Source organism: Cupressus sempervirens, chromosome 2, assembly GCF_028749045.1.
Source record: "Cupressus sempervirens isolate cs-2001-9-10 chromosome 2, ASM2874904v1, whole genome shotgun sequence".
Lineage (NCBI taxonomy): Eukaryota > Viridiplantae > Streptophyta > Pinopsida > Cupressales > Cupressaceae > Cupressus > Cupressus sempervirens.
The window spans coordinates 539,980,789-539,995,788 of NC_143119.1; positions in this window are offsets into that span (position 1 = coordinate 539,980,789).

A 15,000-nucleotide genomic window follows, 5' to 3' on the forward strand; every position below is an offset into this window, starting at 1 on the left:
ACGAGGGCTCCCGTTTTAGATCGAGTTTTAAAATCACAAAGAAGACGCAGTGAGGGCTGGCAACCGCTGCCAAACCTTTTTCTGAAATTGCGCCAGCTGAGTGACAAGAAAACATGATCTAAACGAGAGTCTAGGAATAGCACCCTCGAAGGTGGGCTTCATGCCCTTCTAATTAATTCAACGTCGGCGTCCACCGTTTCAAAATCTGACATATCCATCCACCCTGACAGCGGCGTTGAATCAATGAGCTGGGCACAGGAGAGGCTCGCGGCAACCACCTCTCCCATTGTAGCCACGATAGGCTCGCAAAAAATTTTGCTAGAGCGCCAAGTACCCACCTCATGGCTATAGACAAGGGCTCACCATTAGATCAACTTCGAAATCGCAGAACGGACGCGGTGTAGAATGGCAACCGCTGCCAAGTCTCTTCCATAATTGCGTCGGTCGAGTGATCGAAGAAGGTGATCTAAGAGAGGGTCCAAGCATGTAGGCATTCGTTGGGGGATTCGCGCCGATGGCAAAAATTTGTGCGATACCCGAGCAACACCGGACGGAGGTGCAAGATGAGGGCTCCCGTTTTAGATTGAGTTTTAAAATCACCAAGTAGACGCGGTGAGGGGCTGACAACTGCTACCAAACCTTTTTCCGAAATTGCGCCAGCTGAGTGACAAGAATACATGATCTAAAGGAGAGTCCAGGAAAATAGCACCCTCGAGGGTGGGCTTCATGCCCCTCTAATTGATTCAACTTCGGCGTCCACCGTTTCAAAATCTGACATTTCAATCAGGGGGGCACGAGAGAGGCTCGCGGCAACCACCTCTCCCCTTGTAGCCGCGATAGGCACGCAAAAAATTTTGCTAGAGCGCCAAGCACCCACCTCATGCCTAGAGACAAGGGCTCGCCATTAGATCAACTTCGAAATTGCTTAACAGACGCGCTGTAGAATGGCAACCGCTGCCAAGTCTCTTCCGTAGTTGCGTCGGTCGAGTGATCGAAGAAGGTGATCTAAGAGAGGGTCCAAGCGTAGGCATTCGTTGGGGGATTCGCGCCGATGGCATAAATTTATGCAATACCCGAGCAACACCGGACGGAGGTGCTAGACGAGGGCTCCTGTTTTAGATCGAGTTTTAAAATCACCGAGTAGACGCGGTGAGGGCTGGCAACCGCTGCCAAACCTTTTTCCAAAATTGCGCTAGCTGAGTGACAAGAAAACATGATCTAAAGGAGAGTCCAAGAATAGCACCCTCGAGGGTGGGCTTCATGCCCCTCTAATTGATTCAACGTTGCCGTCCACCATTTCAAAATCTGACATATCCATCCGCCCTGACAGCGGCGTTGAATCAATGAGGGGGGCATGGGAGAGGCTCGCGGCAACCACCTCTCGCCTTGTAGCCGCGATAGGCACGCAAAAAAATTTTGCTAGAGCGCCAACCACCCACCTCATGCCTAGAGACAAGGGCTCGCCATTAGATCAACTTCGAAATCGCTGAACAGACGCACTGTAGAATGGCAACCGCTGCCAAATTTCTTCCGTAGTTGCGTCGGTCGAGTGATCGAAGAAGGTGATCTAAGAGAGGGTCCAAGCGTGTAGGCATTCGTTGGGGGATTCGCGTCGATGGCATAAATTTATGCAATACCCGAGCAACACCGGACGAAGGTGCTAGACGAGGTCTCCTGTTTTAGATTGAGTTTTAAAATCACCAAGTAGACGCGGTGAAGGCTGGCAACCGCTGCCAAACCTTTTTTCGAAATTGCGCCAGCTGAGTGACAAGAAAACATGTTCTAAAGGAGAGCCCAGGAATAGCACCCTCGAGGGTGGGCTTCATGCCCCTCTAATTGATTCAACGTCGGCGTCCACCGTTTCAAAATCTAACATATCCATCCGCCCTGACAGCGGCGTTGAATCAATGAGGGGGGCACGGGAGAGGCTCGCGGCAACCACCTCTCCCGTTGTAGCCGTGATAGGCACGCAAAAAATTTTGCTAGAGCGCCAAGCACCCACCTCATGGCTAGAGACAAGGGCTCGCCATTAGATCAACTTCGAAATTGCTGAACAGACGCGCTGTAGAATGGCAAACGCTGCCAAGTCTCTTTTGTAGTTGCGTCGGTCGAGTGATCGAAGAAGGTGATCTAAGAGAGGGTCCAAGTGTAGGCATTCGTTGGGGGATTCGCGCCGATGGCATAAATTTATGCAATACCCGAGCAACACCGGACGGAGGTGCTAGACGAGGGCTCCTGTTTTAGATCGAGTTTTAAAATCACCGAGTAGACGCGGTGAGGGCTGGCAACCACTGCCAAACCTTTTTCCGAAATTGCGCCAGCTGAGTGACAAGAAAACATGATCTAAACGAGAGTCCAGGAATAGCACCCTCGAGGGTGGGCTTCATGCCCCTCTAATTGATTCAACGTCGCCGTCCACCATTTCAAAATCCAACATATCCATCAACCCTGATAGTGGCGTTGAATCAATGAGCGGGGCACGGGAGAGGCTCGCAGCAACCACCTCTCCCATTGTAGCCGCGATAGGCACGCAAAAAATTTTGCTAGAGCGCCAAGCACCCACCCCATGCCTAGAGACAAGGGCTCGCCATTAGATCAACTTCGAAATCGCTGAACAGACGCGCTGTAGAATGGCAAACACTGCCAAGTCTCTTTCGTAGTTGCGTCGGTTGAGTGATCGAAGAAGGTGATCTAAGAGAGGGTCCAAGCATAGGCATTCGTTGGGGGATTCGCGCCGATGGCATAAATTTATGCAATACCCGAGCAACACCGGACGGAGGTGCTAGATGAGGGCTCCCGTTTTAGATTGAGTTTTAAAATCACCGAGTAGACGCGGTGAGGGCTGGCAACTGCTGCCAAACCTTTTTCCGAAATTGCGCTAGCTGAGTGACAAGAAAACATGATCTAAAGGAGAGTCCAGGAATAGCACCCTCGAGGGTGGGCTTCATGCCCCTCTAATTGATTCAACGTCACCGTTCGCCGTTTCAAAATCCGACATATCCATCCGCCCTGACAGCGGCGTTGAATCAATGAGGGGGGCATGGGAGAGGCTCGCGGCAACCACGTCTCCCCTTGTAGCCGCGATAGGCACGCAAAAAATTTTTGCTAGAGCGCCAACCACCCACCTCATGCCTAGAGACAAGGGCTCGCCATTAGATCAACTTCGAAATCGCTGAACAGACGCGCTGTAGAATGGCAACCGCTGCCAAGTCTCTTCCGTAGTTGCGTCGGTCGAGTGATCGAAGAAGGTGATCTAAGGGAGGGTCCAAGCGTGTAGGCATTCGTTGGGGGATTCGTGCTGATGGCATAAATTTATGCAATACCCGAGCAACACCGGACGGAGGTGCTAGACGAGGTCTCCCGTTTTAGATCGAGTTTTAAAATCACCAAGTAGACGCGGTGAAGGCTGGCAACCGCTGCCAAACCTTTTTCCGAAATTTTGCCAGCTGAGTGACAAGAAAACATGTTCTAAAGGAGAGCCCAGGAATAGCACCCTCGAGGGTGGGCTTCATGCCCCTCTAATTGATTCAACGTCGGCGTCCACCGTTTCCAAATCTGACATATCCATCCGCCCTGACAGTGGCGTTGAATCAATGAGGGGGGCACAGGAGAGGCTCGCGGCAACCACCTCTCCCATTGTAGCCGCGATAGGCACGCAAAAAATTTTTCTAGAGTGCCAAGCACCCACCTCATGGCTAGAGACAAGGGCTCGCCATTAGATCAACTTCGAAATCGCTGAACAGACGCGCTGTAGAATGGCAACTGCTACCAAGTCTCTTCCGTAGTTGCGTCGGTCGAGTGATCGAAGAAGGTGATCTAAGAGAGGGTCCAAGCGTAGGCATTCGTTGGGGGATTCACGCCGATAGCATAAATTTATGCAATACCCGAGCAACACCGGACGGAGGTGCTAGACGAGGGCTCCCGTTTTAGATCGAGTTTTAAAATCACCAAGTAGACGCAGTGAGGGCTGGCAACCGCTGGCCAAACCTTTTTCCGAAATTGCGCCAACTGAGTGACAAGAAAACATGATCTAAAGGAGAGTCCAGGAATAGCACCCTCGAGGGTGGGCTTCATGCCCCTCTAATTGATTCAACGTCGGCGTCCACCGTTTCAAAATCCGACATATCCATCCGCCCTGATAGCAGCGTTGAATCAATGAGGGGGGCACGGGAGAGGCTCGCGGAAACCACCTCTCCCATTGTAGCCGCGATAGGCACGCAAAAATTTTTCCTAGAGTGCCAACCACCCACCTCATGGCTAGAGACAAGGGCTCACCATTAGATCAACTTTGAAATCGCTGAACAGACGCGCTGTAGAATGGCAACCGCTGCCAAGTCTCTTCCGTAGTTGCGTCGGTCGAGTGATCGAAGAAGGTGATCTAAGAGAGGGTCCAAGCGTAGGCATTCATTGGGGGATTCGTGCCGTTGGCATAATTTTATGCAATACCTGAGCAACATCGGATGGAGGTGCTAGGCGAGGGCTCCCATTTTAGATCGAGTTTTAAAATCACCAAGTAGACGCGGTGAGGGATTGCAACTGCTGCCAAACCTTTTTCCGAAATTGCGCCAGCTGAGTGAGAAGAAAACATGATCTAAAAGGAGAGTCGAGGAATAGCACATCCAGGGTGGGCTTCATGCCCCTCTAATTGATTCAATGTCGACGTCCACCGTTTCAAAATCTGACATATCCATCCGCCTTTACACCGGCGTTGAATCAATGAGAGGGGCACGGGAGAGGCTCGCGGCAACCACCTCTCCTATATAAGCTATTAGTGCGAGGCTCGCTCTGCATTAGAAATTAGCGAACACACTAACATCCGCCTTAAAAATCCAAATCCTTTAAAATTCCTACCAAACAGCCATTCACGACCCAATTTTTTATGAGGTCGGCAGAGGACCAAAAGATTGTCATCGGTTAGGAGATGTGAGTTCATGGAGCCGAGGGACTGAAATGGTCATCGAGCTCATCCGATCAATTGGATGAATTTCACCTTGAAGGGGCCCAATCCAAAATTTTCGGAGGTCATCTCCTGGAACTCTCGAGAACAAGGCCCATCTTACATGCAAACTCTGCTACTGCGCAAACATAGGTTGCAATTAAAGAGAAATTGCGAGGCCGTCACAATGGCCCGAGGCCAATGGCTCTGACTAAGTCAATTTTCTCTTGCAATCACCATGCTGCCGTTCACAGAGAGATCTCCCCATCCACTTGTGACGCGACGCACAGTCCAAGTGCTAGACGCGAGCTCACCCTTGAAAGAAAGACCACTTTCCAAGACATCCCCCAAGACATCCCCCATTCACTTGTGACACGACGCACAACCCAAGTGCTAGATGCGAGCTCGCCCTTGAAAGAAAGACCAATTTCCAAGACATCCCCCGATGACACATTGGAACGACAACCACTGTCGAACCATTCCCAATGTTGTGCCGATCGAGTTGGCACAGAAGCGACCTAAGGGAGCTCCCGCGTAGCAATCGGGATGTGCTTTCATACCCATCTCTCAAAAAAACCAATCTTAGCTGTGAACAAATTTCGCCGCAATGACACCATTGGAACGACGACCGCTGTCGAACAACTCCCGAATTTGTGCCCCGATGGAGTGAGAAAGAATAGCAACTTTGGGGAGCCGCGCATCGCAAATGGGCTAGCTGCTGCTTCATTTCGCTCCTATATATAGATCCGATGTCGTTGATTTCATTTGGAATCCGAGGCTGCATTCGTCCTTGCTCACACAAGCAATGGCTCTTCTCATCGAATGGCCATGGGGAGCTTCCGATCACAAAGGCTCCCTTGTCACTCGTGACGCGCAGCCCAACTGCTTTCCGAAATTGCGCCATCTTGAGTGACAAGAAAACATGATCTAAAGGAGAGTCGAGGAATAGCACCTCGAGGGTGGGCTTCATGCCCCTCTAATTGATTCAACGTCGGCGTCCACCGTTTCAAAATCTGACATTTCCATCCGCCTCGACACCGCCGTTGAATCAATGAGAGGGGCACGGGAGAGGTTCGCGACAACAACCTCTCCTATATAAGCTATTAGTGCGAGGCTCGCTCTGCATTAGAAATTAGCGAACACGCCGACATCCGCCATAAAAATCCAAATCGTTGAAAATTCTGACCAAACAGCCATCCACGACCCAATTTATTATGAGGTCGTCTAAGGAGAAAAAGATTGTCGTCGGTTAGGAGATGTGAATTCATGGAGCCAAGGGACTAAAATGGTCATCGAGCTCATCCGATCAACTGGATGAATTTCACCTTGAAGGGGCCCAATCCAAAAGTTCCGGAGGTCATCTCCTGGAACTCTCAAGAACAAGGACCATCTTACTTGCAAACTTTGCTACTGCGCAAACATAGGTTGCAATTAAAGAGAAATTGCCAGGCCATCATAGTAGCCCGAGGCCAATGCTCCGACTAAGTCAATTTTCTCTTGCAATTACCATGCCGCCGTTCACAGAGAGATCTCCCTATTCACTTGCGACGCGATGCACAATCCAAGTGATAGACGCGAGCTCACCCTTGAAAGGCCAGGCCACTTTCCAAGACATCCCCCAATGACACATTGGAATGACAACCGCTGTCGAACCATTCCCAATGTTGTGCCGATCGAGTTGGCACAGAGGCGACCTTAGGGAGCTCCCGCGTAGCAATCGGGATGTGCTTTCGTACCCATCTCTCACAAAAACCAATCTTAGCTATGAACAAATTTAGAATCCAAGGCTCATATCCATCGATATCGTCGACACTGGGTCTATATATTCAAAGGCCACGGAGAGGTTCCGATAAGAGAAGCTCCCCTGCTCGCTCGCACAAACATCCCAAATGCTAGACACAAGCTCCTGCCCTTAGCATCGCTCTCTAGATCGCCACAATGACACATTGGAATGAAAACCGCTGTCGAACAACTCTCAAATTTGTGCCGATGGAGTGAGAAAGACGAGCAACTTTGGGGAGCCGCGCATGGCAAACGGGCTGCTGCTTCATTCCGCTCTTATATATAGATCCGATGTCGTTGATTTCATTTGGAATCCGAGGCTGCATTCGTCCTTGCTCACACAAGCAATGGCTCTTCTCATCGAATGGTCACGGGGAGCTTCCGATTACAAAGGCTCCCTTGTCACCCGTGATGCGCAGCCCAACTGCTAGACGACGGCTCGCCCTTCAGATCGCTGCCCAGGCAACCACCACAACAGCACCATTGGAATGAAAACCGCTGCCGAACCATTCCGAAATTTTTTTGCCAAAGAAGTTGTTGCAAAGAGAACGACTCTGGGGAGAGAGCCCTCGCATAGCAAAATCGAGATGGCTTCATGGCAGCTAGATGGGATTTGAATTCATGGAGCCAAGGGAGTGAAATGGTCATCGAGCTCATTCGATCAACTGGATGAATTTCACCTTGAAGGGGCCCAATCCAAAAGTTCCGGAGGTCATCTCCTGGAACTGTCAAGAACAAAGGCCAATCTTACATGCAAACTCTGCTACTGCGCAAACATAGGTTGCAATTATAGAGAAATTGCAAGGCCATCACAATGGCCTGAGGCCAATGCTCTGACTACTAAGTCAATTTTCTCTTGCAATCACCATGCCGCCGTTCACAGAGAGATCTCCCTATTCACTTGTGACGATGCACAATCCAAGTGCTAGACGCGATCTCGCCCTTGAAAGGCCGCATTCCAAGACATCCCAATGACACATTGGAACGACAACCACTGTCGAACCATTCCCAATGTTGTGCCGATCGAGTTGGCATAGAGGCGATCTTAGGGAGCTCCCGCGAATCGATCAGGAAGTGCTTTCGTACCCATCTCTCACAAAAACCAATGTTAGCTGAACAATTTTCGGCTCGGCCAGAATGGCTCGCCCAGATCGGCTCGGCCAGCATGGCTCGGCCAGATCAGCTCGGCCAGCATGGTGACTTGCTGACTTGGTGAGAGTACTTCGAACTGTCAAGAACAAAGGCCAATCTAACGTGCAAACTCTGCTACTGCACAAACATAGGTTGCAATTATAGAGAAATTGCAAGGCCGTCACAATGGCCCGAGGCCAATGCTCCGACTACTAAGTCAATTTTCTCTTGCAATCGCCATGCCACCGTTCACAGAGAGATCTCCCCATTCACTTGTGACGACGCACAATTCAAGTGCTAGATGCGAGCTCGCCCTTGAAAGGCCGCGTTCCAAGACATCCCGATGATAGATTGGAATGACAACCGCTGTCGAACCATTCCCAACGTTGTGCCGATCGAGTTGGCACAGAGGCGATCTTAGGGAACTCCCGCGTATCGATCGGGAAGTGCTTTCGTACCCATCTCTCACAAAAACCAATGTTAGCTGAACAATTTTATAATCCAAGGCTCGTATCCATCGATATCGTCGGCACTGGGTCTATATTCAAAGGCCATGAAGAGGTTCCGATAAGAGAAGCTCCCCTGCTCGCTTGCACAAACATCCCCAAATGCTAGACGCAAGCTCCCACACTTAGCATCGCTCTCCAGATCACCGCAATGACACATTGGAATGACAACCACTGTCGAACAACTCCCGAATTTGTGCCGATGGAGTGAGAAACGAGAGCCAGATCGGGTCGACGAAAATGGCTAAGCCAGATCGGGTCAGCCAGCATGGCTCGGCCACCATTTTTCACCGAGAGCTTTCGATATTAAAGCTCCCATGTAGCCGTGATAAGTACACCATGACAAATTGCTAGAGCGCCGAGCACCCATAGCAAATTGCCATTATACCAAGCAACGCCGGAGTGCTAGACAAGGGCTCACGTTTAGATCAAGTTTTAAAACCACCAAAAACAAACGCCATGGATCGGCAACCACTGCCTCACCTTTTCCAAAATTGAGTCATCGGAAAACATGATCTAAAGGAGAGCCGAGGAAAAGCATTGAGATCGCTTCATGCCCCTTTCATTCATTCAACATCGGCATACACCGTTTGAAAACCCAACAATCCGATCTGCCTAGACACCAATGTTGAATGAATGAGAGGGGCACGGGAGAGGCTCGCGGCAACAACCTCTCCTATATAAGCTATTAGTGCGAGGCTCGCTCTGCATTAGAAATCTGTGACAGCGCGGACAACTCCCTTAAAAATCCAATTCAATGAAAAATGTGACCAAACAGCCATCCACGACACTATTTTTGGAGCTCGCCCAGATCGGCTTGGCCAGAATGGCTTGCCCAGATCGGCTCGGCCAGCATGGCTCGGCCAAATCGGCTCGGCCAACATGGTGACTTGCTGACTCGGTGAGAGTACTTTGAACTGTCAAGAACAAAGGCCAATCTAACATGCAAACTCTGCTACTGCGCAAACATAGGTTGCAATTATAGAGAAATTGCAAGGCCGTCACAATGGCCCGAGGCCAATGCTCTGACTACTAAGTCAATTTTCTCTTGCAATCGCCATGCCTTCGTTCACAGAGAGATCTCCCCATTCACTTGTGACAACGCACAATTCAAGTGCTAGACGCGAGCTCACCCTTGAAAGGTCGCGTTCCAAGACATCCCGATGACACATTGGAACGACAATCGCTGTCGAACCATTCCCAATGTTGTGCCGATCGAGTTGGCACAGAGGCGATCTTAGGGAACTCCCGCGTATCGATCGGGAAGTGCTTTCGTACCCATCTCTCACAAAAACCAATGTTAGCTGAACAATTTTATAATCCAAGGCTCGTATCCATCGATATCGTCGGCATTGGGTCTATATTCAAAGGCCATGTAGAGGTTCCGATAAAAGAAGCTCCCCTGCTCGCTTGCACAAACATCCCCAAATGCTTTCGATATTAAAGCTCCCATGTAGCCGTGATAAGTACACCATGAGAAATTGCTAGAGCGCCGAGCACCCATAGCAAATTGCCATTATACCAAGCAACGCCGGAGTGCTAGACAAGGGCTCACGTTTAGATCAAGTTTTAAAACCACCAAAAACACACGCCATGGACAAGGGCTCCCGCACTTAGCATCACTCTCCAGATCACCGCAATGACACATTGGAATGACAACCGCTGTCGAACAACTCCCAAATTTGTGCCGATGGAGTGAGAAATGAGAGCCAGATCGGGTCGACGAAAATGGCTAAGCCAGATCAGGTCGGCCAGCATGGCTTGGCCACCATTTTTCGCCGAGAGCTTTCGATATTAAAGCTCCCATGTAGCCGCGATAAGTACACCATGACAAATTGCTAGAGCGCCGAGCACCCATAGCAAATTGCCATTATACCAAGCAACGCCGGAGTGCTAGACAAGGGCTCACGTTTAGATCAAGTTTTAAAACCACCAAAAACACACGCCATGGATCCGCAACCGCTGCCTCACCTTTTCCAAAATTGAGTCATCAAAAAACATGATCTAAAGGAGAGCCGAGGAAAAGCACTGAGATCGCTTCATGCCCCTTTCATTCATTCAACATCGGCATACACTGTTTGAAAACCCAACAATCCGATCCGCCTAGACACCAATGTTGAATGAATGAAAGGGGCACGGGAGAGGCTCGTGGCAACAACTTCTCCTATATAAGCTATTAGTGCGAGGCTCACTCTGCATTAGAAATCTGCGACAGCGCGGACAACTCCCTTAAAAATCCAATTCAATGAAAAATGTGACCAAACAGCCATCCACGACACCGTTTTTGGAGCTCACCCAGATCGGCTCAGCCAGAATGGCTCGCCCTGATCGGCTCGGCTAGCATGGCTCGCCCAGATCTGCTCGGCCAGCTTGGCTCGGCCAGCATGGCTCGCCCAGATCGGCTCGACCAGATCGGGTCGGCCAGCATGGTGACTTGGTGACTCGGTGAGAGTACTTGGAACCGTCAAGAACAAAGGCCAATCTTACATGCAAACTCTGCTACTGCGCAAACATAGGTTGCAATTATAGAGAAATTGCAAGGCCGTCACAATGGCCCGAGGCCAATGCTCCGACTACTAAGTCAATTTTCTCTTGCAATCGCCATGCTGCCGTTCACAAAGAGATCTCCCCATTCACTTGTGACGACGCACAATCCAAGTGCTAGACGCGAGCTCGCCCTTGAAAGGCCGCGTTCCAAGACATCCCGATGACACATTGGAGTGACAACCATTGTCGAACCATTCCCAATGTTGTGCCGATCGAGTTGGCACAGAGGTGACCAAACAGCCATCCACGACACCATTTTTGGAGCTCGGCCAGATCGGCTCGGCCAGAATGGCTAGCGCAGATCGGCTCGGCCAGCATCGCTCAGCCAGAACGGCTCGGCCAGCATGGCTCGGCAAGAACGGCTCGCCCAGATCAGCTCGGCCAGAACGGCTCGGCCAGCATGGCTCGGCCAGAACGGCTCGCCCAGATCGGCTCGGCCAGCATGGCTCGGCCAGAATGGCTCAGCCAGCATGGCCCGGCCAGCATGGCTCAGCTAGAACGGTTCGCAAAGATCGGCTCGCCCAGAACGGGTCACCCAGATCGGCTCGGCCAGAATGGCTCGCCCAGATCGACTCGGCCAGCATAGCTTGCCCAAAATGGCTCGGCCAGATCGGGTCGGCCAGAATGGCTCACCCAGATCGGCTCGGCCAGCATGGCTCGGCCAGAACGGCTCGGCCAGATCAGGACGGTGACTTGATGAACGGACTTAAAGAGTCGACTTGGCGGGGTGACTTGATGAAAGGACTTAAAGAGTCGACTTGGCAGGGTGACTCGATGAACGAACTTAGAGGGTCGACTTTGCAGGGTGACTTGATGAACGGACCTAAAGAGTTGACTTGGTGAGAGTACTCGGTGGGGTGACCTGATGAACAGACTTAGAGAGTCGACTTGGTGAGAGTCCTTGGTGGGCCGACCTGGTTGGGTGACTTCGTGAACTGACTTAAAGAGTCGACTTGGTGGGAGTACTTGGTGGGGTTTGACTTGATGAACGGACTTCAAGGGTCAACTTGGTGAGGTGACTTGATGAACGGTCCTAAAGAGTTGACTTGGTGAGAGTACTTGGTGTGGTGACTTGATGAAAAGACTTAAAGAGTCGAATTGGTGAGAGTACTTGGTGGGGTGACTTGATGAACGCACTTGAAGGGTCGACCTGGTGGGGTGACTTTATGAACGGACCTAAAGAGTTGACGTGGTGAGAGTGCTTGGTGGGGTGACTTGATGAACATAGTTAAAGATTCGACTTGGTGAGAGTAGTTGGTCAGGTGACTTGATGAACGCACTCGAAGAATCGACTTGGTTAGAGTACTTGGTGGGGTGACTTGATGAACGAACTTAAAGATTCGACTTGGTGGGCCGACCTGGCGGGGTGACTTGATGAACGGACTTAGAGAGTCGACTTGGTGAGAGTACTTGGTGACTTGGTGGGCCGACCTGGCCGGGTGACTTGATGAACAAACTTAAAGAGTCGACTTGGCAAGAGTACTCGGTGGGCTGACCTGGTCACGTGACTTGATGAACGGACTTAAAGATTCGACTTGGTGGGCCGACCTGGCGGGGTGACTTGATGAACGGACTTAGAGAGTCGACTTGGTGGGTCGAACTAGCGGGGTGACTTGGTGAGAGTACTTGGTGGGCTGACCTGGCAGGGTGACTTGATGAACAAACTTAGAGAGTCGACTTTGTGAGAGTACTTGGTGGGTCGAACTGGCGGGGTGACTTGATGAACGAACTTAAAGTGTCAACCTGGTGAGAGAACTTGGTGGGTCGAGCTGGCGGGGTGAATTGATGAACGAACCTAAAGAGTCGACTTTGTGAGAGTACGTGGTGGGCCGACCTGGCGGGGTGAGTTGATGACCGAACTTAAAGGGTCGACTTGGTGAGAGTACTTGGTGGGCCGACCTGGCGGGGCGACTTGACGAACGAACTTAAAGAGTTGACTTGGTGAGAGTACTCAGTGGGGTGACCTAATGAACAAACCTAAAGAGTCGACCTGGTGAGAGTACTTGGTGGGCCGACCTAGCGGGGTGACTTGGTGAGCAAACTTAAAGAGTCGACTTGGTGAGAGTAGTTGGTGGGCTGACCTGGCGGGGTGACTTGATGAATGAACTTAAAGAGTCGACTTGGTGGGCCGACTTGGCAGAGTGACTTCATGAACGAACTTAAAGAGTCCACTTGGTGGGCCAACCTGGCGGGGTGACTTGATGAATGAACTTAAAGAGTCGACTCGGTGAGAGTAATTTGTGGGCTGACCTGGCGGGGTGACTTGATGAATGAACTTAAAGAGTCCACTTGGTGGGCCGACCTGGCGGGGTGACTTGATGAACGAACTTAAAGAGTCGACTCGGTGAGAGTAATTTGTGGGCTGACCTGGCGGGGTGACTTGATGAATGAACTTAAAGAGTCGACTTGGTGGGGTGACTTGATGAACCCACTTGAAGGGTCGACTTGGTGGGGTGACTCTATGAACGGACCTAAAGAGTTGACTTGGTGAGAGTACTTGGTTGGGTGACTCGACGAAAGGACTTAAAGAGTCGACTTGGTGAGAGTACTTGGTGGCTCGACTTTATGAGCAGACTTAAAGAGTCCACTTGGTGAGAGTGGGCCTAACGGGGCGATGTGGTGAGTGGGCCTAACGGGGCGAGTTGGTGGGGCGACTTGGCGAGCGGTATTAGAGAGCCGACGTGGTGAGGCGACTCGATGAGTTGGTTCGTTGAGATGACATGGTGAGCTGACTTGGCGAGTCGACCTGGCGAGCAAACTTAAAGAGTCGACTTGGCAACGTACTCGAGTCGACTTGGTGAGGCGACCTGGCGAGCGGGCTCAAAGAGTCAACATGGTGAGGCGACTCATTGAGTCAACATGGTGAGGCGACTCATGGTGAGGAGCTATCCTTGAGGCGACTTGGTGGGCCTACTTGATTAGTCGACTTGGTGAGCCGACCTGACGAGCTGACACGGTGAGCGAGCTTAAAGAGGTGACGACTTGGTGGGGTAACTCGGCAAGCCAACTTATCGAGGCGAGATGGTGAGTCGACTTGGTGAGCTGACTTGGTGAGCGCACTTAAAGAGTCAACTTCGTGAGGTGACTCGGCGAGTTAGCCTACTGATGCAACTTGGGCGGCCCGACCTGGCGAACGAACTTAAAGAGGCGACTTGGGCGGGCTGACCTGGTGAGCGAACTTAAAGAGTTGACTTGGCAACGTACTTGAACAACCGACTTGGTGAGCTGACATGGTGAGTGGGCTTAGAGAAGCAACTCGGCGGGGCAACGAGCTGTGAGTGGACTTAAAGAGTCAATTCTTGATTTGGCAAAGACCACATGGTTAGATGACTTGGTGAGCCGACTTGGCTAGCAAAATTGGCAAGCAAACTTATAGAATTGACTTGCTGTCCCCAGCCAGGATCGCACGCCTGGGTCGACCCAACTTGGGTCACCCGACTAGGTCAACCCATCTCTGTCGCCCCAGCCTCGGGTGACCCGACTGGGTCGCCAGAGTGGGTCTACGAGGGGAAAAAAAAAGAACAAAACAAAAAAAATCATGGGAGGCCCTGTACAGCGAAAAGCGCTAAATTTTGGGCATTACAAAAAAAAAAAAAAAAACAAGTTACCCGCTTTTGGATCACGCACAAGTTTCAGTTCACGTATTGCCGAGCCGACTCGAGGCGTTACGCCTAGCTAGCCAGATTCAAGGTAGGGTAGCCGAAACAATCCGATTTGAGAATTTTCTTTATAAAAAGAGATCATGATAGGCCTCGTAAGGCAAAAAAGAATGAAATTTTGGGAGTTCAAAAAAAAACGTTACCCGGTTTTGGATCGCGCACAGGGCTCGCCTCACGTAGCATCGAGGTGCCCTGGGTGACATTATTCGAGCAAAAAGTTGACGGTGGCATGAGCCGTGCAAAAACATTGGAGGCCATTAAGGCTTGAGGCGCTTTGAGTCGAGGTTGCCGAGGCGGGTCGGGTTGAAAACTTTGGGCGTTAACCAAAAAGAAAAAGTTAACCGCTTTTGGATCATGTACACGGCTCGGGGCACTTAGAATCAAGTCGAGCACGGTGACATGAGTCGTGCAAAAAATTACAAGACGACTCGAGTCGGGG